Below are 23,175 nucleotides of genomic sequence, written 5' to 3'. Positions count from 1 at the left end.
TCTTGGTCGTTAGTTAAAGTAAATTATTAAGCTAAGCGCATGTTAATGGCCTAGTTCCACGAGACGCCCACCATTCGAACTTTTCAATTTCTATATTCGTCGCTGAGAGGCCAAACTGAATCATGTGTACTTGTGTCGAAAGCTATTTACTCGACGAGCTTTATACATGATTAGCAGACCCCCATTGGAAGAGACCGTGCGGGGCAGTCGTGAGTAGTTGATGGCTTAGATGTAATACCACGAGGCTGTTGAATTTCGAATGGGAAATCCGCTGCGAGATGGCCGCGGTTCAGCGTTTGATTGAAAAGTGCAGTAATCCACCGAGATATGTCTGCCTCAGCCTTGAAACGCAGAACAAAGATATCAATTTGGTGTGTGCACATTGCCTTAATGGCTCTCAATATTCTACAAGATTACGGAATCGCCGGTGGGCAAGTCTCTGCCAACATTACGTACCCATCAAGATTCATGTTCACAACAGGCTGCAATCGCTCGAAGCACAAGCCGTTTTTTTTCTGTTAAATTTTGTCGTCCAAATGCAATTGCCTTATTCCTTGCGATCGTTTTCATCTCCAATATTCCCAATCAGACATTTGAACATACATAATGGGTTCGGAAAGGTCTCCTTCCTGCGTAGGAGAGTCAGAAATCCACTTTAAAATGCATAGTACGCTGTGTGGCGAGCGTATTCACGGTAAACCTCGGGGCAATTGCAGCAATTTTTCATGATTGATGGAAAAAAGACTCAAAGACTCTAAGTCAGAATCTTCTCGATGTAAATGTTTACAGTCGCTTCGGGGTGACTGTACCACTTTCAATTCCTTGCAATTCAACCTTATTAGCAATCCCCCCTTCTCGTTTGTTACTGCCGTGACAACATGCCGTTTTTGGGGCATTTCATGAATAAAACTTATCACTACCTTACTCGAAAAATATCCGTATCGACCTATATGACAGGTATCCGCCCTCTGGAGGAGAGGGACGTGTGTCACTTCCGAATATGGATTGAGCAATGACCCGTCAGCCCCACTTTCCCATTTCAATTACATTCTGGCTTATGTGCCCTCGGAGAAGAGCAGAGTTCTCCTTTAAATAATTGCAAAGTTATAAACTGATTACATCTGCGGCAAGTGAATGGGTTATCGTAAAGGAGTGATTACGTTGTCGTAAAGCAGTGATTTCGTTGTATTGAATGCGGACTAGATGTCATCAATCAAGCGTCGAAGTTAATAGCGGGATTAGAAATTAAGTCGCAGCAGACGTGTATCGGTCGATATAGCGAGTCATAATACAAAAGCGGCTCTTAAAGGGATTACGAGCGGCATCAGAATGAGCGCAGCGAAAAACAAACCGCCGAAATTACTCCTGCCCTCAGCTTGTCATCACGCAAAACCAGAGCGGGTAATTGGCATCGCTCATGCAGTAAATTAAAACCGCAAAGAAGCATCAAGGATTTGTTTTCCAACATATTCGAGTTACTCAAAATTATTTGAAACTCTGTGATGTCATATCTTGCGTGATATTTGCCCCTCCCGGACAAAGATATCTGAGCTAAGGGGACGTCTTGAAGACATTAAGGTAGTAGCCGCATCGAAATCGAATGACAAAAAATTGGTACTTAAACTTTCCATGAGACAATTTTAAATCGTTCTCTTTAGAAATCAAGAAAAGAAATTGGGGGCCACTGTGCGAAATTTGGCACTACAAAGAAACAAATTACCCAATGTTTCCCTGTACTGGAATTCAAAATGGCCGCCATACCTATGTCAACACTATGGGTGACAATTAAATCTTCAATTTTCACAAAAAATACTTCGTTGAAAGCTATACTTACTCCATGAGCTTCAAAATGAGCCCCCATAAGTGATAGACTAAAAAGGTATTGTAAAACTTTGAGAGTCCGGATACATGTCCCTGAGACGCATATTACCTCAACTCAGTATACTATGACGTCACAGTGAATAAAATCTCTGTCGTGTAAATTCAGCTCACTGACGATCGCATCTCCTTTCAAGATGTTGTATTCGTGGACAGGTTCTTGACATTTGAATACAATCATGCTTGAACGCATTGACGATGATACACTAAGTCTTCTTACAGATTGAACGATTAGACTTCTAAGGTTTCTCGACTTGAAACCGACATAATGAACGGTCACCTCATTCAGTAGGGTCATGAACGTGTGGCCCCCATACTTAAACAAAACATCTTGTGAACTTGTCCACGATATTAGTTGCATTGTGATAACATATTTGAAGTTCGCATTTCAGGTAGTACGTGCCTCGAAATTGAAAGACCTTGAACTTTGCTCAAACTTTCCTCGACGAAGCCTTCAAACATTCTCCTAGAGGGGGGTCACCTTGCAAAATTTGGAACTAGCCAAACAACCGATGAAATTCAAAATGGCCGCCATCCCTGTTTTAACTCAATAGGGAAAATACAATTTTTGATTTTTCACAAAACTAAGCTCATAAACTTTACTAACACCAAGTTCAAAATGAGCCACCACAAGCAATAGACCCCAAAAAGCATGTAAAATCTGAGTGGCTGAGTATCCCCGAGGCGCGTTCAACCTTACGGTGCAGCCCGCAATATCCATGGTGATACAATAGAACATTCCCTGAAAATAGGAATGAGCCCCTGAGATGGCTCAGAGAAACATTGTATGACTCTCGTCCGTCTACAGTGAATTGAATGGGACCGATCCTAATTACACAGATGTCTATATCTCTTTTACAACCACAGGACCTGTAATCGTGTTTTGCACTTTTTTGGTTTCATGTGTCACCTGAAGGGGATTTTTGCCCTCTCCCGTATACAAGGCGAAGTGATCGCTAGCCCGCAGATGCACAGCTTAAGTGTCAACGAGATAATACACGTCAAGCACAGTCTGTTTGCATGTCCAATGGTTGGTATCATGATGCCAACATACTCTAGTCAGAACACAGGGCACTGCAGGCATTATTCGACGTGTGGGGGAGTAAAGTGACGATGAGAATCCCCGGGTGGGGTTCGAGATAAACTGACGTCGAAACAGAAGCGAGTGATTCGGTTCAGTGTAAAAACCAAGGTTGGTTTATTACAATTAGAATCCAACAACAATAACTAGTAACACCAGAGTAGCAAGGCTTGTCCAGCCATGCAGTCTATAGAGCTCTCTCCAAACCATGCTAAACTAGAAGCGTGGCCTGTCCTATCCTACCTCGTGACGTCGACCATGAACGCTGGAGAAAACATCCGGAAAAGTAGCAAAGTAATTTGAGCGGGGAAACATATCGAATTCTGATCGAATAAAATAAAATGTCCGTGATTGGCTTAGAATTTTATCACAGGATCGTAGTGTCTGTAATGAATACATTTTGAATTCCATTCTAACTTCTCCAAACGACGAGAAGTTATGAATATGATCAATAAATGCCATGTATGAAACTTTTTCATTATACAAGCCTTACCTGTGTCGCGTGTTTGCCTATTATTTTACCCTCGCTATCTCTGTATAGTGTTTCAAAGAAAACAGTCCATATCTGCTAATTGCCCTCCCAAATCACCTTCATTAATTTCTACCGATCACCAATTCAAAGCGGGGGCATGTCGCCCGGACCAAATAGCTATATATAGTTAGCAGCTCATAAAGTAAATTTTATGAGCGACACAGGTGAGGCTTGTGTAATAAAAACAAGTTTAATAAATGACATTTATTGTTCATATTCATAACTTCCAGACGAATAATGCCTGCAGTACCCTGTGGTCAGAAGACTATGATACTTATCATCGAAACACCGATTAATTGAATTCTGTGCACATTTACCATGGTTTAAAAACAACCTCTTAATTGCAACTCACTGATTTTCACTCGAGTCATCAAAAAGTGCGCCGATACATTTTAAAAAATATCAAACCATGTAAAAGGACTTACTGCTACTGACGCCATAGTATGCAAATAGATTGTGCGAGACATTTCTCACACGCCCAAGTGGTGACCTACGCCCGTGAAAGCTGTCAATCACATAATGTTATGACAGGTTTTTTGTTATCTCCGAGGTATTGTTAATGAAACTTTAGATATGTAATGTAATAGCCAGCCATCTATCATCAGCTACGTCAGGTACGCACAGTAAGCGACCCGTTTTTGTTTTTCAATAAATGTGTGGGCTACAAGAAACGGTATGTACCTGGGTTTTAAGGTGATGTACGCGTCGAAACTGAAACTTCCCTCACGGAAATCATCCATTCTCTTTCAAAATCAAGACCAAACATCCGGGGTTACCGTACGAATTTTAGTTTTAGAGAAACAAATGGCCTATCATATATCGACATTTGAAAATTCAAAATGGCCGCCATATGTGTCTTATCTCTATGGGCAAATAGAACTTTGGATTTTCAAAAAATGAGAAAGTGAAAACTTGATATAGACTAAGAAGTTCAAAATGAACCCGAGCAAAAAGTAGACCTGAGAATATTGTAAAAATTGAGAATTCGAAAATCTATCCCCGAGGTGCATTCCACCTAATATGCTAATTTTTTTTTTTAGAATTCTCCGAAAATGAGAAAAATGATATAGCAAGCGTACACGCTGAAGGCAAATTACGTCTCGGAAATAGATAGATTATCTGACTCTCATCACCCTCTTGTGTCGTCTGCAGATTCTGCGGATACTTCTTTGAAACCTGAACACAGATTAATCTTTCATTGTCTTCCTTTTTTCGTTGAAAATCGACTCGACAATTCACGTTAACATGGAGAACGGCGGCCATTTTTGAATTTCAAGTACACATGTAATATTTAAGGTAATTTGCTCTCCTAATAAAAAATGTCTATATAGGACTTGGCTGTTTATTCTTGATTGTGAAATAAAATAATTTGAAGTTTCCTAAGAGCTAATTATCAGCAAAACTGTGTTTGAGGTGCACATAATGTTTATGGGGTCGTTTTCAGGTAAAGTGATCTACGAGAACGGTATCTCGCCTGACTGTTGAACAGTCTGAGTGTTTTGTATGAATGACATGTGCAATCAATAACTGAAAGCGGAAACCTAACTAGATTTTGAAAAATTCATACAGAATTATACCCTCACAAAATACTGAAACGGATACGTTTAAATTTCTGTATACCAGCACTCGAGAGCCAGTGTGATCCTATTTAAATAAACCTGGCCTCTTTTTTCAAAATCAACTGTGAGAATGGAACTTAGTGGGTTCAAAACTCTTGTCATTTTATCAACCTGACAGCTTTCATTAGAATACGGAAAGGTCAGGTTTTCTCTGTCATCAAACTTTAAAATCCAAATACCTACATTAACTCGAAGATATTCCAAAGTCTCACGAATAAGTCAGCATTCAACGACATTAACTTGATAAGCCAGTGAAAATGCAGCTTGCCTGTTCAAGTGGTAAAGTTTGGACGTACACACGCGTGCTGGCAACAATCACCCATTGCTTCCGTGGAAAATGACATTTAGTTTTATACACAGATGGCGCCAAAACATTAACAGAATACTCAAACAGCGATTATCATTTACATCTTGTCTGATAATTTTAGCCGTGATTTTTTAAGGTCACTATACAAGAAATGATTGGCAGGGGCCTTTTTACTTTTGTGATTGAGAGTAACCTCCGCCACCGAGATATCTGCGTACTCAATATCACTACTGCATCAAAATTGCTTGCACATATAGTTAAAGTGATGGTTGCATACAACACTGGGGAGAAGTTTGACGGAAACCCCGCTCGACTCCTAATCACCCCCGAGAGGACTTTCTGCAAATACGGAGTACGCGGTATATATGTATTGCAGGTCGTGACCTCTACCCCGGGCGATGTAGGGGTCAAGGAGATGGATGGGAGACAGGATACAAACGTGTGCTCAGGAGAAGACGTGTCATCAATCACAGTCTAGGATCCGGCGTTTCTGTGTCGCAAAACCTCTGGATACAGAAACGCCGGGAGAGATCCTACACTGCATCCGTCATGATCTCTTATTAATATCTTGTGTCTGAAGTAAACAGCAACCAAACTTCGATAAAATGAAACCACTGTGCATAACAGAAGCTAACCTATCCGCTGCACAACTTGAATATCTGAGTACGGCTTCTCTGCTACACGGTACTGGCTTCCGTCTTGAGGGGCGCTGGATACACTGTCGCACTTTACAGCGAAAGTTAACGAGGGATAACAACTGTATCTTTCGGGTTTGGGTTTTGTCTTTCGTTTTGGAGGATGAGGCAACTTTGTTTAGCCTTATCAGGGACATTTTGAAAGCCAACGGCTACTTTTTTCATAAAGCCAACTCTAAAGAAATGATTATATGTAAGTTTATTTCGGAATTTAGATGGTAAAGACGGTGTCAAGAATAAGGTGTCGTCACGCAAATATTTGTAAACTTTATATGGATCAAAATATTCCATTAATTAACTCATATTATGGGAACCTTTTTTTAAAAAACTAACCCTATGTTTAAATTGAAGGTCAAAAACTCCATCACTTGTTTGAAGGTAATGATAAGTGGTAACTTCAATCTCTTTGTCAAAAATTCGCGTTGGCTCTTATCGTGATGTTCAAAGTTTGATGATACAATTGGCACGACACTTGCAATAATGAATCTGTATCTGGTACAATTTGGGGAGAAACTTTGAACTTTTGCCACAAAGGACAAAGTCAAGTCAACTTGCCTGGTGTTGAATAGTGCCAATGGCTGTACACTCATACTTCGAGGATGCCATTTCATAGACAGAGCTCAAATATAAACAGTCGTTTGTCAATTGGTAAGATAGCATAGATGAATACACACAAATCTTTTTATGGTGTCACACCTAGCTAATAGATGCTTCAGTAACATGTGTCATTTATGAAAAATGTTCTGCTGGTGATATTTTATGGAGAGAATTACAACCTACAAAAACATTTAAAGAACAAGAATAGCTGATCATGCTCTTGTAATAATTTTGAATCATCGAGTGATCGATTTTTTTCTTTTAAACAGTATGCTGTATCCTGCTTTGTTCGTTGTCTTTGCGGTCTGTAAACGCGTGGAATCCTCTTGTCATGGAAATGAAAATGGCTTGTGTTCGCTTGATCGATGTCCCTGTTACTGTTCTGACTGAAAGTCCAATCGACGACACGAAGAATCCAAACGACGACACGATTAATCCTGGGCGCTGTGTGTTTCATCTGTGTTTCAAACAAGGATTTCAACAGTGTGCAGTTTTACCTAGTAAAACCCCCAGTATCAAGTTGCAAAACGCGCCTTTTAAATCAGACAAGTTTTGCAGGCACGGCAGGTTGAAAGGGAAAGGACAAATCTCTCGTTAGCTGAGAAAAAAGACTAGTCATAATGGAATACAAGAACAAATCAGCGAAGATGTTAGCACCCCGGCTGTGATGTTACATTAACTGTTACTCAGCACTTTGGGCTAATGTGTGAACAAATGACTTTGTCGAGATCGGATCTCTTCGTACCGGGCAAAACTCCATCACATTCGCACTTTAGCACCGACGACGTGTGTAGATCGTCAGCTTGTTGTGCTGAGAAGACCGCCATGAGACCTGTTAAAAGTTTATTCGGATTCATGTCACGTGTGTTGCCAGATTATCGCGTTCGGCCTCTGATTGTTGCAAAGTTTACGTTCTTTTAGGGTTTCGCAAACTATCACACAAAATTTATCTCTTAATTCGATATTTTCACCTTTCTCTCAAGTGTATGTTCGTGCATTCAGTCTACATTTGTGTCAATGAATGGAGTTTCTGAGGTAACAGCGCCGTTGAAAGACTTAGAAATTCATGGAAAATTCCGTTACTTCTGGGCAAAGTAGCCATAACTTCGTACGTATGTTAGGTACATTCGTTCATTTTCCTCACTATATCAATCACCGCCTGACAAGACTGCTCGTAAAATACAGGCAGGTAATTTCTCTAGCTATTCCGATGGCCACGTTGCAGCCGCCAAGAGCTAACACCCTAGACCTACTGTCAGGAAACTCGATACCAACGCCCACTGCCGTGAATGTTCCACTGATTCGTACCGCGCATTAAAAACCATGTGGAAAGGCAATCGCACGCACACACCATGTCTAGTCTCTCTTGGGCCTGAGAAATCACCAAGCGTGGATGAATTGAAGTGTCAATGACGCAGACTTTTTTACATCCGCTCTGAAGGATTTCAACACCTACACAGATTCATTTCGCGCACTTGAGGGGAACTTAGATTTTCTCAGGTTCAGAAGATCTCGCGAGAAGGTGTGAGGGAAATATATAATATGTGCGATATATGATATGTCATTTCTCCTTTGTACCATGATATCGTGTGCAAAAAAGTTTATCAGACGTTCCATTTTGTTGGCAGATTACCGTTTGCTTGCCTTTAAGTGCAGAGACGCCAAAAAGAGCTTTACTTTTTAATTACTTTTCATGAAGTAAGCTCAGACTAATTATGAATGTATCCACTCATTGTTTCCGCTTTTATGTAGGAATTCAGTCTGTGGAATAAATTCACAGAAGAAATTGACGAAATTGTGCAAGAACTTTAAGTTTTACGGTACGTTTATGATCTACCGCCTGCTGGGGACATTTTGAAGCTTGTGGAGTGAATAAAGTTTTCACCGGCTTATCTTCATCGGTAAATTTTCAGTAATTTGTTTCCAAAGTACCAAAATTTTCACGGTTACTCCTGATTTTTATGCTTGTTTTGAAAGAGAATTTGACGAAAGTTTCCTTTAGAAAAGTTCAAACAAAGGTTTAAGTCTCTCACTTTCGAGGCGCATACTACCTTAAATAACTAAAGTGCACGGCTTGTTAATTTAACTTACTCCTTAAACGCAAGAAACACGTGTTGAATAACATTTTACACCATTTCGAAAATGAAACTGCATCTGCAAATTTAGGAATGATACGGAACCTCGAACTATCATGTGACGTATAGAAGGTACAATCAGCTTTGCAAGTTTCTATATATAAAGCAATGCTTGAGATTTGTAACTGAAAAGTATGATCAATGGTTGCACTGGCACCGAATCTTGAAAAGTCGAGATCATCAATATCATCAATGTTCAATGAAAAGCGCAATGGTAGTCCGTGTTTAAAACCTGCTTATACGCATTCAACATTACTCTTGTAGATATCAAGAGAGCAGTGGTATTGCAATTTGCAGAAAATTTATTTAAATATACTTTATTAATTGTGTTAAATAGTTTTCACTTTTTATAATATGTTTATCGTCTTGTTCAGAAAAACAAGTAGCTATCTTTTCTCGTTTTATCACTATAGTTTATTGATGCTTCAAAGCATTAGCCATACAAATAAAACGCAGTGTCTACAGTATATTATGTTCTTGTTGATAAATGAACTGGCGTCCTGATTAAATTTCACTTGTCTAATGTAACATGGGACAATACAAACATTGGCTGTGTTGAGTTGAACATTAATGTAGTATGCGCCTTGAAAGTGAAAGACTTATACTTTTGCTCCAACTTTCATCTATGAAACTTTCAGCCGTTCTCTTACCGAATCGAGTATACAAATCAGGGGTCACCGTGCAAATTTTGGTACAAAAGGAACAAATTACCTAAGATTTGCCGATATTTGAAATTCAAAATGGCCGCTATCCATATGTTAATTCTATGAGGAAAAATGAAATTTTCAATTTTGAAAAACCACGATGACGTTGAAAATCTTTCTGACACTAAGAACTTCAAAATGAGCCCCTCATTCGGTAGACCAGAAAATCACTGAATATATTTGACTCCGAACATATTTTCCCGGGGCGCATCCTATCTTACAAGCAATTGATTATGACTGTGGGAATAGAACAGGAAACTGTACAGTGAAATGAACAGATGTACAACACATGGACGTTACAGGAGCTTTTAACATCTAGTTCAATGCAGTCAAATTTCGAATTCCGGTAGCTGCGAATTAAGTCCAAAGAAAATGTTCGTTGCATGTTTCAAAGCCAACAAATTCATTACAATACACAGTTCAAAATGCCCGATCGATTAAGGGACCGGGGTGGCGGCTTTTTGGTTGAAGTCTTCCGACTCTGATCATTGAATGTCTCTGAGATTACAAATGCAACGAATGATGCCGGTGTGTTGTTCATGCGGAAAAAAAAAATAAACCGATAAAGCCAATGATTTTTCAAGTTCATCGATCACGGCGATTGGAGTGTCTCCAGGAAATGCAATGCTGATAGAGGATGTGCTTGACTTTGTTACTGCACACTCATCCAAATAATCCCCTCCGGATGTTTCAAAATCGGAACGGCGCATGAGATAAAAGGGGCGAATTTACCCAAATGAACAACAAGAAAAAAAACCTCATTTAGGATGGATCACTTTTGTCTCAGCGATTTACAACGGACAGCGGCAGAAATTACGGATGAGGTGTGATTAATTGTCGGTCGTCACTGGGCAGCTTTTTGGCGATTATCATAGATACAACGTTTGACACGCAATGGTATTAACAGTAAACTCTTTCGATCTCAACACAACCTGATCCCCTGTCCGGCTAGAGCAAGTCAAATTCGATTTCTTGTTAAGAATTTGATTCTGCAGTGTAGGAGATCTTTAAAGGCTAGGTTCCTTGGGTAATGAAGCGACATCAGCTTGTTGCAACGCGGCGTTTCCCTAACCACGTTCATACTTAATCAACAAGATTATGGCATTGTTGAGCTTAAACACGTGCTGCTTTTTAACTGGGAGTCTGAAACAAGAACGTGATTTGTGTCTTGTACGCTGCAGTTATTGTGTCATGTGTGAAAAATTACCCATAAACGCTCCGTCGTAATGATTGTATTCTGTGGAATAAAAGAAGGAGAATTTTAAGGCACAATATTTTTTGTTGCAATCTGCAGCTGAAATATTGCCGCTCGCGAAACAGCTCATTGAGACATGCAAAATACTTACGTGTTTGCGCACAAGATCAACGTAATTACTTTGATGCTTGGCTAGTCAGGGTTAAACATCGCTTTAACGAGCAGCGATTTGTTCGGTTCTGTTGACACTTAAAACTGTTAAAAAGACTTAATCCAAACCCGCGGCACGCGACTCGAAATAAATTATAGGTATTGTGTCGCACCAGTCCACTTCTGACGTAAAATTGTTCAGTTGAAATATGCAAGCGCTTACTAAACAAACCCCTTGATTGAAGCGTGCAAAGAATGGGGCATATATATACCAAAATAGGATATACAGATTACATAGAATTTTCATAAGTTTTTGGTGAGGTTACATGAATTCTCTGTGAACATAAAAACTGGTCTGCCTCTTTACATGGAGAAGTGGCTAACGCATGGATTAATTTTAAATAATGTCTTGGGTTGAACCTGAATACATGACCGCAGCTTGCACAACATTATAGAACGGAGAGAGAGAGAGAGAGAGAGAGAGAGAGAGAGAGAGAGAGAGAGAGAGAGAGAGAGAGAGAGAGAGAGAGAGAGAGAGAGAGAGAGAGAGAGAGAGAGAGAGAGAGAGAGAGAGAGAGAGAGAGAGAGACAGACAGACAGACAGACAGACAGACAGACAAAGAGACAGACAGACAGACAGACAGACAGACAGACAGACAGACAGACAGACAGACAGACAGAGAGACAGAGAGAGACAGAGAGAGGGAGGGGCACGGACACAGTGAAAATTATCAGCTTTCAAAATAGTCTATTGATATATTAGTCTCTCAAATTTGTTTTTCTGGAATAAGAAACGGCTGTAACTTGCTTACACACGTAAAGCGATTGTGAAATCGTGCTTTCTAAGCTGTCAGTCGGGCCGAGCAATAATACAATCTGACGAATTGCGCTGTGCAATTGCTTCCGATTGGTTAATTACATCATTGCCACATGTCTCAGATGACAGGCCATCCGCTGAACTGTACGTACGGTTTACTTCTAATTTTGGCAAAAAGGAAGACTCAACTCGATTTCGTTCTTGGCTTTCCAGCTCAGCCCCATCCCTCTCAATCAGTCTTGTGCGAGTGAACGTTTCCAGGTGAATGAACTTGCCGACGAATGACGAACCTCTGAAAGAATTAATAATTCTTTCGGTCATATCACAGATTATACATTTTCCCAAGTAGTTAACGTCCTCGGCGAAACTCCTCCAGTTGTTTGCCGAAGACAGCCGTTAAGATAGGTCGATAAACACACAGAGAGGACGTGCTGGGAATTTTTTTGTAAAGGAAATTCCAAGACTCGGTGATTCGATAGACCAAAACTGCGCATAATGATTCGAAAGTTGTCCTACAAATTAAGTTCGAAAATAAGAAGGAAACGCGAAACCTGAAATTCGCCAAATTCAAAGCACGGACGCCAATATTCCATCTCATTCCGGGCAAGTTATAAGCAAGAACGTCTTTGCTAATCCACGTGTAACCGTTATAAATGGGAATGTGTTCGAAATAAAAGAGGTTACTTTCTGACTAATGTAGGCATGAGTTCGCTTCCAGCGTTATCCTGGCCACCCTCTAACATTTGAGCGAAATTTAATTAATTTTGTATTTATTTGTCTTGCTTGAGTCAACAAGAAACAAATACAAGGTTATTTACAAACAATTTCAAAGTCATAGTCAGCTCTAGTGGTATCATTTATATATTTATCTTGTAGAGTTTATCTCCAGGTACTGGTCAACAAAATCTGACAGCGTGTATCACTCGTCTTCTTGAAGTTGCATGGAAAACAGGTCATTCATACATACATACATACATACATACATACATACATACATACATACATACATACATACATACATACAGACAGACAGACAGACAGACAGACAGACAGACAGACAGACAGACAGACAGACAGACAGACAGACAGACAGTCTGTCTGTCTGTCTGTCTGTCTGTCTGTCTGTCTGTCTGTATGTATGTATGTATGTATGTATGTATGTATGTATGTATGTATGTATGGCTTTATACGTAAATTTAAGTTAATTGACCACTCATAAAATTACATGTATATAACATTTAGATATTGTCAATATCTAACAGTGTAGAATGCACTATACATAAAACATGCTCACAAACATGAATCAATGCAATTGAACAAGAATAACAGAATAAGCCAGACTAACTGAATCAAGTAAGTATAGAGTGCCTGTTAATCTCCAAAAGGATTTCCATGTAGTCATTAACTTGAATACATGTGATGTCCGTAAAGTGTGTCATTATAAACGGGACCCGCAGAGCGCCATTTGAAATCGCTGCCACCTTTGCAAGGCTTGCCACAGTGACTTTCAGTCAGCAGCTTTGGGAAGCAGTGGAGTACTCAGTTTGAAAGAATCTTGCTGGGGACGACAGTATCTTTAGACTTCTTCAACAGTTACTGTGATCATTCAGAGTTACGTATGTACAGTGTTTCCACCTAACTCGGGGGTATTGACCAAGGAGAACCCTATTTCTACCCCAGATATCATGCATGATGAGATCAGATAAATAGCGACACAGCTGTAACAATGATAGTAAAATCAGCAGGAGATTTGCATTCACTTCGTTAGCTCCAGCCGCCAGCGTATGTCTCTATAAATAAATTCTTTGCATAGACAGTCTTGTTGTTGTGTTTGTAAACCACCTCTAATTATACGGCCTTGTAAATACATACAGCGTAGTCCCTATCAGTGTATTTGTGGTTATGACTGTAGTAATGACTGTAATTTACTCAAACATTGACATATGTTCAGGTCAAGGTGTTCCACTTGTATACGGAAATGTCTTACTCTTCGCCGTAACGAGAAACAGTCCTGCCCAGCTGAGACAAGAAACCACAAACATTTGAGCTTCGAAAAAACCAGACCTCTAGTCTGTACGACTTGTCTGTCCAATTTCGTATTAGATTAAATTAATAAACATTCAAGTTATCACATCTTTGTTATAAAACTGTATAGTAGGAGATTTCTTGATAAAAACTACGCGGAGAACAAAACATTAAAATTTAATTGCCGATTTTACTTTTTGTCGAAGATTGAAAGAAACTGTTACATACTGCAGATGTTCCATCGCACTGCTTATCGAGCTTTCTCTTTCCTGTTATAATTTAATTTCACAAAGGCAACTCTCTGACAGACAAAATGCTATCGATTTGTTATTGTTATGAGAATGGGTCATATGCCTGCATTTCCATCTTTGAGAGCGTTAATCAACCTACAGAGGAGAATTTTTAACTTGACCATCATCATTTTTAGCAATGAAAGTGTACTTTCTTTCAGGAATTCAGTCAGCTGTTTCCAACAAAGTGGCGAAACACCATCATTAAACGGACGTGAACTGTACAGTTCGAGAATATGCCCTGTTTTTTACGTTTGAAACGATAAACTTGACAGTTGTAGCTTGAACCTTAAACTACAATTTGTTTTTTATCAGGTCATACAAAATCTACTGATCACTTTCAGCATGTGTTTTCAAAAGGATCTTAAAGACAAAATGAAAGAAGAAACATGATTTACATCTGCGACTACACAAAACTATATTCGATGTTAAATGAAAAGCCTAATCTTATGGATTGTATTTGATGCTAGTATGCCTGATTTTGTTATTTTGCATGCGTTACGTTTTGTCTCTTGTTCGTAGATTAGTTTTGTAGCCGTTCCTTCTGACGTGTACCCTGTATTTGCATATCCAGTTTAATGTCAGGCTTTGTCTGTTAGATGCCATTTTAAGTAAATACATAAATAAATAAAAAGAGGAAAAGTTATCAACAAGGTTCTTTATTCTTTTCAAGACAAGAATAGTTGCCGTGATAGAACTAATTTATTCAGCTGATAAATAAAAGATTACATTTATTCCTCACTGGGTTTAAAAGAACAGATGTTTTTAGACTTTGGCAATATTTTCCAGTGGTTTTTCGTTTCTGTTTAATCTTTAGAAAACTGAGATGAAATAATCCGATTCGATTTGTTGTTTTGACCATGGTCCCAGCCCACACTATGACGTACATGCGTACTGAATCTTTTAAGGGACTAGCCTGCGGCAAATGATCGAACAGTCGCTGAAGAGAAGGTGACCATATGCTGTCCGTCACTGGAAGGTGTGCTGAGAGACCCCGGTGGAAAAAACTCAATATGATCAATACTCTGCGGTATCGACTTTGGTCGACGGGGTATAGACGTGAAGGGAAACCATACCTTGTTCGACGTAGCGCTCTTGCATTTGGCCAGAATCGATTGCAATTTTCTCTTTGTAATTGCCGCTAAGGAGCCTTACTATTGTATATGCGAACTCATGAGAATTATTTGACATCGATTGGCAACAGTAACCCCGTCGAGTAGAAATCAATTGATCTTTTTTGGTCTTTTAAAATTACTGATTGAGCGTAGTTTTGTTTGTCAAATTCCTATGTCGTCTACATTCCCATATTAATCCAAAATTATGATGAATAAACAGTAAAATATTATGAGAATAATTTTAAGTTAGAAACGTGAAGTCTATGTACCTTTAACACCCACTCTAATATTTCATACACGCTCCACATATCGGATTTCGTCATGCGTGAGTGAGTTTCATTTGTAACTCAGACAATTTGATGTCATTAGCTTCTTGAACCCTGACCTCTCGTGTGACTTGTGACGCAATATGCACATATTTGCCGCCATTAGGGCCAAATTGGTAAATACGTTGTTTCCGCATGATTGAGCACTTGATGCGTTAAATGTCGCGAAAAAGGCATTTACTTTCCATGTCGCTTTATATAAATTACTTTATATATTTCAAGTATTTGGCAAGCTTTGCCGTCCGCTTTTGTGTCCCGGACAATATCATCAATTGCATCATTATACCTATTTCAGCAAACGTGCGCATGCGCTTTATGTGTTGGCTTCGCTGTTTGGTCCTTTCATTGGGCCCTGCACAGTGAATAATTCCATCATTGAAGCTACTCCAGTAAAAAAAGATACGTGCAAGCATTCTCTTGGAAAGCGAGCAATTTTTCTTATATCGATTGACTTGGACAGGGTGAGCGCTAGAGCAAGTTTTTATCATCAGCCGATTTTTAAACTCAGACGGCAACTTCAGGAAAGTCCAGCGCGCGGGTAGGGGAGTGTAAGTCGATTGTTTGCTAAGGGAGTCACTATTAGACGAGAGGGCAGCTGGAGCTTGCTTTTGTACTGAGGGGAGGGAATATCCTCGCGGTGCGAAAAGACATCCAGTAGCTGGGAGGGACTTTTTTCTCCTAATCGTAGCGGGATACCATTTGCAAGCAGCTTTCACTTTTGCCTCCAATTTCAATGTTATTCAAAATACCCTAGGCATGGCTATATTTGCGTGTAAAAATACATGTGTTTACCATATCTCGACATCACCTGGCTGACTACCCTCTTGAGGATACCGTAATATCAAAATGAGAAGTGTCAACATTCTGTTTTTGCCGTCGTCAACTTGCTCTGACCCTTGGACCCCATATGCATCTGCATAACGCTGACGACATCAACGGAGACGTACTTGTTAAGGTAGTATGCACCTCGAAAGTGAAAGACTTAAACTTTTGCTCTAAATTCCCCAAGAAATCTTTCAATCATTCTTTTTCAAAATCAAGAATAAAAATAGGGGGTCACCGTGCAAATTTTGGTACTAGAAAAACAAATTACCCAAGATTTACCGATATTAGAAATTCAAAATGGCCGCCATCCCTGTGTTAACTCTACGGAGAAAAATAAAAATTTTCGAATTTTGAAAAACTAAGCCGGTGAAAAGTTTTCTTTCACCAAGAGCTTTAAAATGAACCCCCACATGTGGTATATCAGAAGAGAATTGTAAAAGTTTGAGAGTCCGAATGTCTGTCCCCGAGGTGCGTTCTACCTTAACGCGCGCACGTCGTCCCGGTATGATGCCCTAATAACATATAACGACTTGTCATGATACTGTAGACACAGAGGACTGCAGTTTGTTGAGTGCCTTGGGAGAGAATGGGCCGTTGTGCAGCTTATACTTCATCAGGAGGAAAATTATTGTTATACTGTACATTAAATGATTGATTTCAAATATATCTGGTCCTTTCCCCTTTCCATGATGTTCGGGTCAATAAACTCACTCGCTGGAAAGGTATGATAGATTCGATTTATTGAAATGCACAAAGACATCTTTAAAATATACCTGGACATTCATTTGTATATATTATAGGGCTAAAGATTATACGAATCTGTATATGCTGTTCGCTTGTGTGCATGCAAACGAAACTGTATTTCTTGTACGGAGGTAATGGCGTTATGTATGCTCTGGTTTGTTAATGTAATGGCGACCTGAGACAACGATAGTTTTTTCCAAAATAAGTATCACTTACGAGTTTGAATAAACGATATCAGCCACAGTTTCAGTCGAAATCCGTTTCAAGAGTTTTAGGAGGGATACATGATATGCAGAGATCTCGCGAGACCGCACGTTGTTAATACATAGTTGGGCGGCCTTTCCACGGTCACTGTTTGGTAAAATGCTGAGCAAAAGTTGTCTCGAGAGCCTTTTAAATCGTTGTGTATTTAAACTGTTTGTACTGGCTAAGTCTTCACAAGGTGTTTTCCTCAGTGACCCGTAACATTCTCGTCCGACATGTTTTGGTCACGTGATTTTGACTAGAATGTGGAGGGAAATCCATAGGTAACTATGTGGTTTCTTATGTCATCCACCGTATAATTTATTCCCGGTTCCCAACAGTTTAAAAATTGCTGATGATTTCACTGTAAACCCCCCCACCAATATCATACATAAAAACAGAACGATGTTCTGTGTTTTATATTTGCGATATGGTGACATATCGTTGCTTTGCGTGATGTTTATACAGCCTGAGCAAGAGAATTTCCCGGCGTGCACTTCAGTGACTTGGCACTCGGGTTCCGAAATGGAGACAGAATATGATTCCTTCTCTCATACGACTACGATGCCATTTGCAGCCATGTGCCTCCGACAGTCAATTATATAAACCTGCAGGAATTCGCGGGATTTGCAAGGCTGGGAAATTCTAATTCCGTAGCCGTCACCAAAACGTGTTGGTAGAATCGCAATAGTGTGGTTTTTTTTACATATATTATAAATGTGTATACATTGCGTATTAACTTTTCAAATACAGATCGTGGAAAGACAAATTTGCAATCAAAGCCCAGAAATGAAAGATTGAGTATTAGATTAACGAACGTTAACTGATAAATATAGCCACCCAAATAATCTGCCTTGATGATCTCCTGATTGTAATTTGATTTTCACGGAGATGATTTAGAGCGCGGGTTGACACATGTGATAATAAAATACGGGAACAATTGCTTACGGAGGCAAATTTAAGGTATATGTAAAAAGTAGGGACTGAAAGCGGCGAGTAATAGAAATCCACTTTTTGGAGCGAAAACGACAATTATTTTTTGTCAGACAAGGCCCTTGCGGACGTATAAGGGTGTCTACTGACTCCCGGAACACAGTGGCACAACAGTCAATAGATATTCATTTTACAAACCCAAGTCACGCGCCTTGGTTTGATTATAACGCCGGAATACGCCTAAAACTCTCGAGGTCACTTCAGAAAGCTACGCTGTTTTATTTCAGAGGCCTAAAAATTGCCTTTCTCGCCAGGAAGCCAATTTTCCGACATATACGTGCCCGGGCGAAAGGAACGAAATGCAATCTCGGTGAAAATGTGATGAGACCCACAAAAGCAGAGTTTCGTTTGGGCGGGAAACTATTAAACGGCAGACGAAAATGATACCGCGTTCTCGGTGTCACGAGTTCGTGTAAACAGAGCAATCCATATCGCAGACGTCCAAGCCGTTACCTACAGATAACGCAGTAACGGCACCGTAATCAAATTTGGTCAACGCTGATGACTCTAGATGGCGTATAATTCAATTTATCTCTGCAAGAAATGGTGTTATTGAGATACGTCAGCACGTCCAATGTATATTATTCACACTAATAGTGCTTCGAAATATTTCGCTGTCAGACGACTCGCTAGAAACTGATGATGATGGGCGAGTCTCAAAACCCGGACCGAGACGAGTCGAGACGAGACCATAATGACCCCTCAGGCCAGGCGTTGTAAATACATCATATATACAATACTACAGAAAGCTTGCAGTTTGTTGTGAGTGTCAAAGATCGATGCACAAAGCAAGAGATAGCACAATCAACGATTGGAACAACTGGAAAAAGATTTGTTGAGGATTTTTCAACTTGAGTTCAAGGCGAGCTCGAAACATGCGAACTGCGATGCGACGTCGGCATTTTGGCCTAAGCGATAAGCGCCAGATTCAGATTCTACTATGATATCTACTGTGAATTCAAAATAGGTAACCTTGTATTAGAAACATACATACAGGAGATTTAAGTAATCATTTTTTAGAAATTAGATTCACCATTTATAAACACATTATAGGAAAGTAAACTGGAGGCTCATAGGTTTAATTTTATGCCGTGGCTATTGACAGGCGCCTGTCAATAGACAAAAGTTGGCTATTGACACGCGGGACTTTTTTAGCCAAATTTTACCGGATTTTAGCGAAATAAACTTCCTCATGCTTCTCAGAATGTTTTCCTCTGCCATTTTTTTTCGTAAGAATGAACAAAGTCGTCGTCCACGGTTCTTTTAATTGCAAAGGAAAAGCCGAAATATGAGGATAAGAGGTAATGCTATTGCAATTGGAGAGTCAGGAATTTCTCCTAAATGGCATCATCTTTAAGAATAGTTCTGAGAATAATGTTATAAAGTAAACAAAACGTTTATTAGGTAAAAAAATCAATTTGTGGGGGCAAGGCGACTTTGCTTCCCCTGCAAACCTATTTGTCAAGTATAGATCCATATTGAAAACTTTTTTGCACATTGAAAAGGAAAGACATTAGTGATAGCAATGTTTACTACGATGTTTTAAGCGAGAAAATTTTTTTACCAAAATGTTTTAATTTCCGGGTACAGTTTTGTCGTACCCAAGGTCATTGGCTTTACTATACCATGGAGGCAGCACACCAGTGCTGACCCGAACTGGAGGTCAAGGTTAAAATGTCGGCTCCCCGTGTTGAGACTCCTTGTATCTTTCTCTCTGGCTCTTGCCTCGCGCCGTTCTAGGCCGTGAAGTTACGCTTTGGGTGCATTTTGTTTGCTATTTTGGATTAGCTGACGAAGCTTTAGAATGTTGTCACCATGGTAATAGTCGTTTCTCAATGCAGGCATGCGGAGTTATGTCGAAAGCGACCAAGCTGTCAATGTCGCGGCCATCGGAAATCACGATGCCTGTCAAGACAGTTCTCTGACGTGAACTACTAAGATTTTCCGACTTTTACAATGCAAAACGGACCTCATCATCACTAAAGGGTGGCATTGTACCAAATAAGTATCACCAATCGGCAAAAATACGCGTATGCAGGACCGTGGTTATGCTACAGTGACACGGTGAACGCGTACGACGTACCGTGCGTGACGGTTTTCGCTAGCATTGCAAAATATTGATTTTCCGACGTATTAGAACTTATTTTGTAATTACTACATGGCAGAACAATGTGTTCTTCATTTACGTGGAAGAAGAGCAGTTTATTTCACTAAAATGTGGTGAATTATGAAGAAAAACGTCCCGCGTGTCAATAGCCAACTTTTGTCTATATGACAGGCACCTATAGTGGCTCTGCACCATTTTTCTACATTACCGATATTATAGTACATGTATGTTATGTGTGTGGAATCTGAGGCAGCCTCAGATTAAGATTCAAATTCGGAGAACTATGTAACCACTGACTAGAATGTACGAAAATGAACAAGCATTAGTCGATGGTAGGGGTGGGATATCACTTCTTTGACTAAGACAGAAGTGGATCAACGTCCTTTTTTTCCCGTGGCATTGGTACAGATGCTGCCTTTGTGCAAAAAAACCCGTAACTTTTCTATCAGTAAGATAGGAGGTCTTTTGGTCTCGTCTCGGCTCGTCTCGGTCCGGGTTTTCTGACTCGCCATGATGGATGGGCCTCGATGTGTACACCAGAATAACAACACAGTCGGGGACGCGGAAGCATCGTATACATATGATTCTCTATCTCCATTTTACCATGCAGGTCGGAACTACACGACTTTGCGTCAGGCCGGCACATTAGTTAAGCCAATGACCTAAAATCGATTCTCATCAAAACAATTATCATAGTCAATCAATTCGTAAATAGCGGAGCACAGTTGATTTTTCTATGTTTCGCTCCCCGCGGAGCTCAGTTAAGCGAACGAAATTACTCAGTCTGTCCCTACAGAGGGACTGTGTCTATCCCATTTTAGCTTTGCGACCATGGGTCCGATGAAGTCACCGGGCAGTAGCAGTGTAATTAGTCGGACAATGATGATGATGATGATGATGATGATGATGATGATGATGATGATGATGATGATGATGATGAGAACGACAACGAAAACTACTGCATGTAATGTGTCATCAATATAATTACGAATAGCTTTAAAATCTCGCAACAACACATGTCGCCTATAACAATTCTTCAGGGTCGTCAGACAGAATATTTCTATAAGAAATATTTAAATATCTAACCATAACCATAATGATGACAATCGTAAAATTCGGTTATACACAGACTAACAACAATAGCAACTACTGGTGTGAAACTGTATATTTAGATCCAGTGAAGACAAATGCTGAAATTTGATGACTTTTTGCCGAGGCATTTGAAATTCAAATGTTGTTTTAACAAAACTCGTATTTCTCGACATCTCAAAAAGTTATCTTGTCGGCCTCGCAACCAAGTCAAAGATTCGTTTGATCATCGCCGACTTCCGTAGATCGAGACGAAATCTCTTCATCGCTCTGTATCGTTGTTCATTGCAGCGATGGCGGGGGGGATGAGATCGTGCAACGAATTCTATCGACGACACACTTTGCATTCAGTGTGCGTTATACCAGTACAGGGAGAAAAAACTGCCGACTCGTCATGGGTCAGTTCGCGCTGCGAAAATCCCAGCCAAGACAGGGCGTCACATAAATCAAAATACGGTTATTATTCGATGAATAAGTGATTCTACCTCGTGCACATTATCGTTTAGTCGGATTTTCAGGCATATCTTAAACTATAAATTAGCCGGCTTGTCAGAATTCAGAGATTGAGAGCTGGTCTTGTTTTATTTGTTTTATGCGCGCCGCGTTAAAAACGTTTTCCTGAGAGGATAACAGGAAAGGCTATCATTATGAATTTCGAATAAAAAGTACGCAAGGGGAAAAACATACGGAATCAAGACATCTCCCACACTTTTCCTCGTCGCACTTCTCAGTGATATTTCGAAAGAGCATTTGGGGAATTTGCGATTGCTTATATTTCTTTCGCCGGAATTTTAGTCTCCTCTCTAGACAATATATGTAGCAATAAATCGCCCAAATATCGCAAATACATACTTGAAGTCAATACTCAATCATAAATAAGTACTATCCAGATGGTCTCTCAGATATGCGCGATGGAGATTTTTTCCATCCGTGTTTGCTCATGATAAACCATCTTTTATTTGCCGTGGTCGTCGTGAATCCTTTCCCTTTTGCGGCTGAGTTGGCCGAACACATCAGGTTTTAGACCGAACTATTCACTATTTAAAGGCGCCCTCTCAATCCCAGGTTCTCGCATTAGCGAATGTGTCAGCAGCCCATTAACAGTTTGTCATTCTTTTGTTTTCCATTGAATATTTCATCAAGTACATGATGTTTATATGAGATAAATCTGATAATTGAGTGGGGGCTTTAAGGTGAACAACATTCAAATACTCGCAGAGAACTGAGCCCCTTTTAGCGTATGTAGAAGAGCGAGCGCAATCAACGAACTGCGCATGACCAACGCCATGTATATCAGTGAAAGTGGCGAATCGTCGATATAATGTTAAGACTCGTACCTCTTGGATGTGACCGGTATGTGTTGCTCATTTGAGGAACAGCGGTACACACGAGAGGAATTGGAGTGCATCGGCAAGAGTGAAAATTGTCTAGAGAGCCAACTTTAGTGATGTCAAAGTGACAATATTGAATTTGGGCAGTCTGACCCGAAATACACTCTGATGATCCTAATAGTGTAATCCCCTGGACCGACAGGGTCCTGGTAATAATCGCCAGTCCCTCAAAACTCCCGTTTGTGAACCGTGTATTCAGTCTTTGTGACTACTCTAGGGAAATCTCTAACGCACGCTTGTATGATTGCTTGAGAAGAAACCACTCTTTTACGCCCCGTCGGTTTCAGACATCGATGACACTGACAACGTCGCGATTG

At 40.0% G+C, this 23,175-nt stretch overlaps 1 protein-coding gene across 1 annotated transcript in view; it reads right to left on the bottom strand.

Moving 5' to 3' along the window:
- LOC139140336 (carboxypeptidase N subunit 2-like) overlaps window positions 1–23,175 on the bottom strand; it is a 31,601-nt gene that overhangs the window by 5,777 nt on the left and 2,649 nt on the right. The gene's annotated exons all lie outside the window — the stretch shown is intronic.

This window comes from Ptychodera flava, chromosome 9 (assembly GCF_041260155.1).
Source record: "Ptychodera flava strain L36383 chromosome 9, AS_Pfla_20210202, whole genome shotgun sequence".
Classification (NCBI taxonomy): domain Eukaryota; kingdom Metazoa; phylum Hemichordata; class Enteropneusta; family Ptychoderidae; genus Ptychodera; species Ptychodera flava.
The sequence above is the reverse complement of the archived record's forward strand: the minus strand, read 5'-3'. Positions and strand labels throughout refer to the sequence as shown.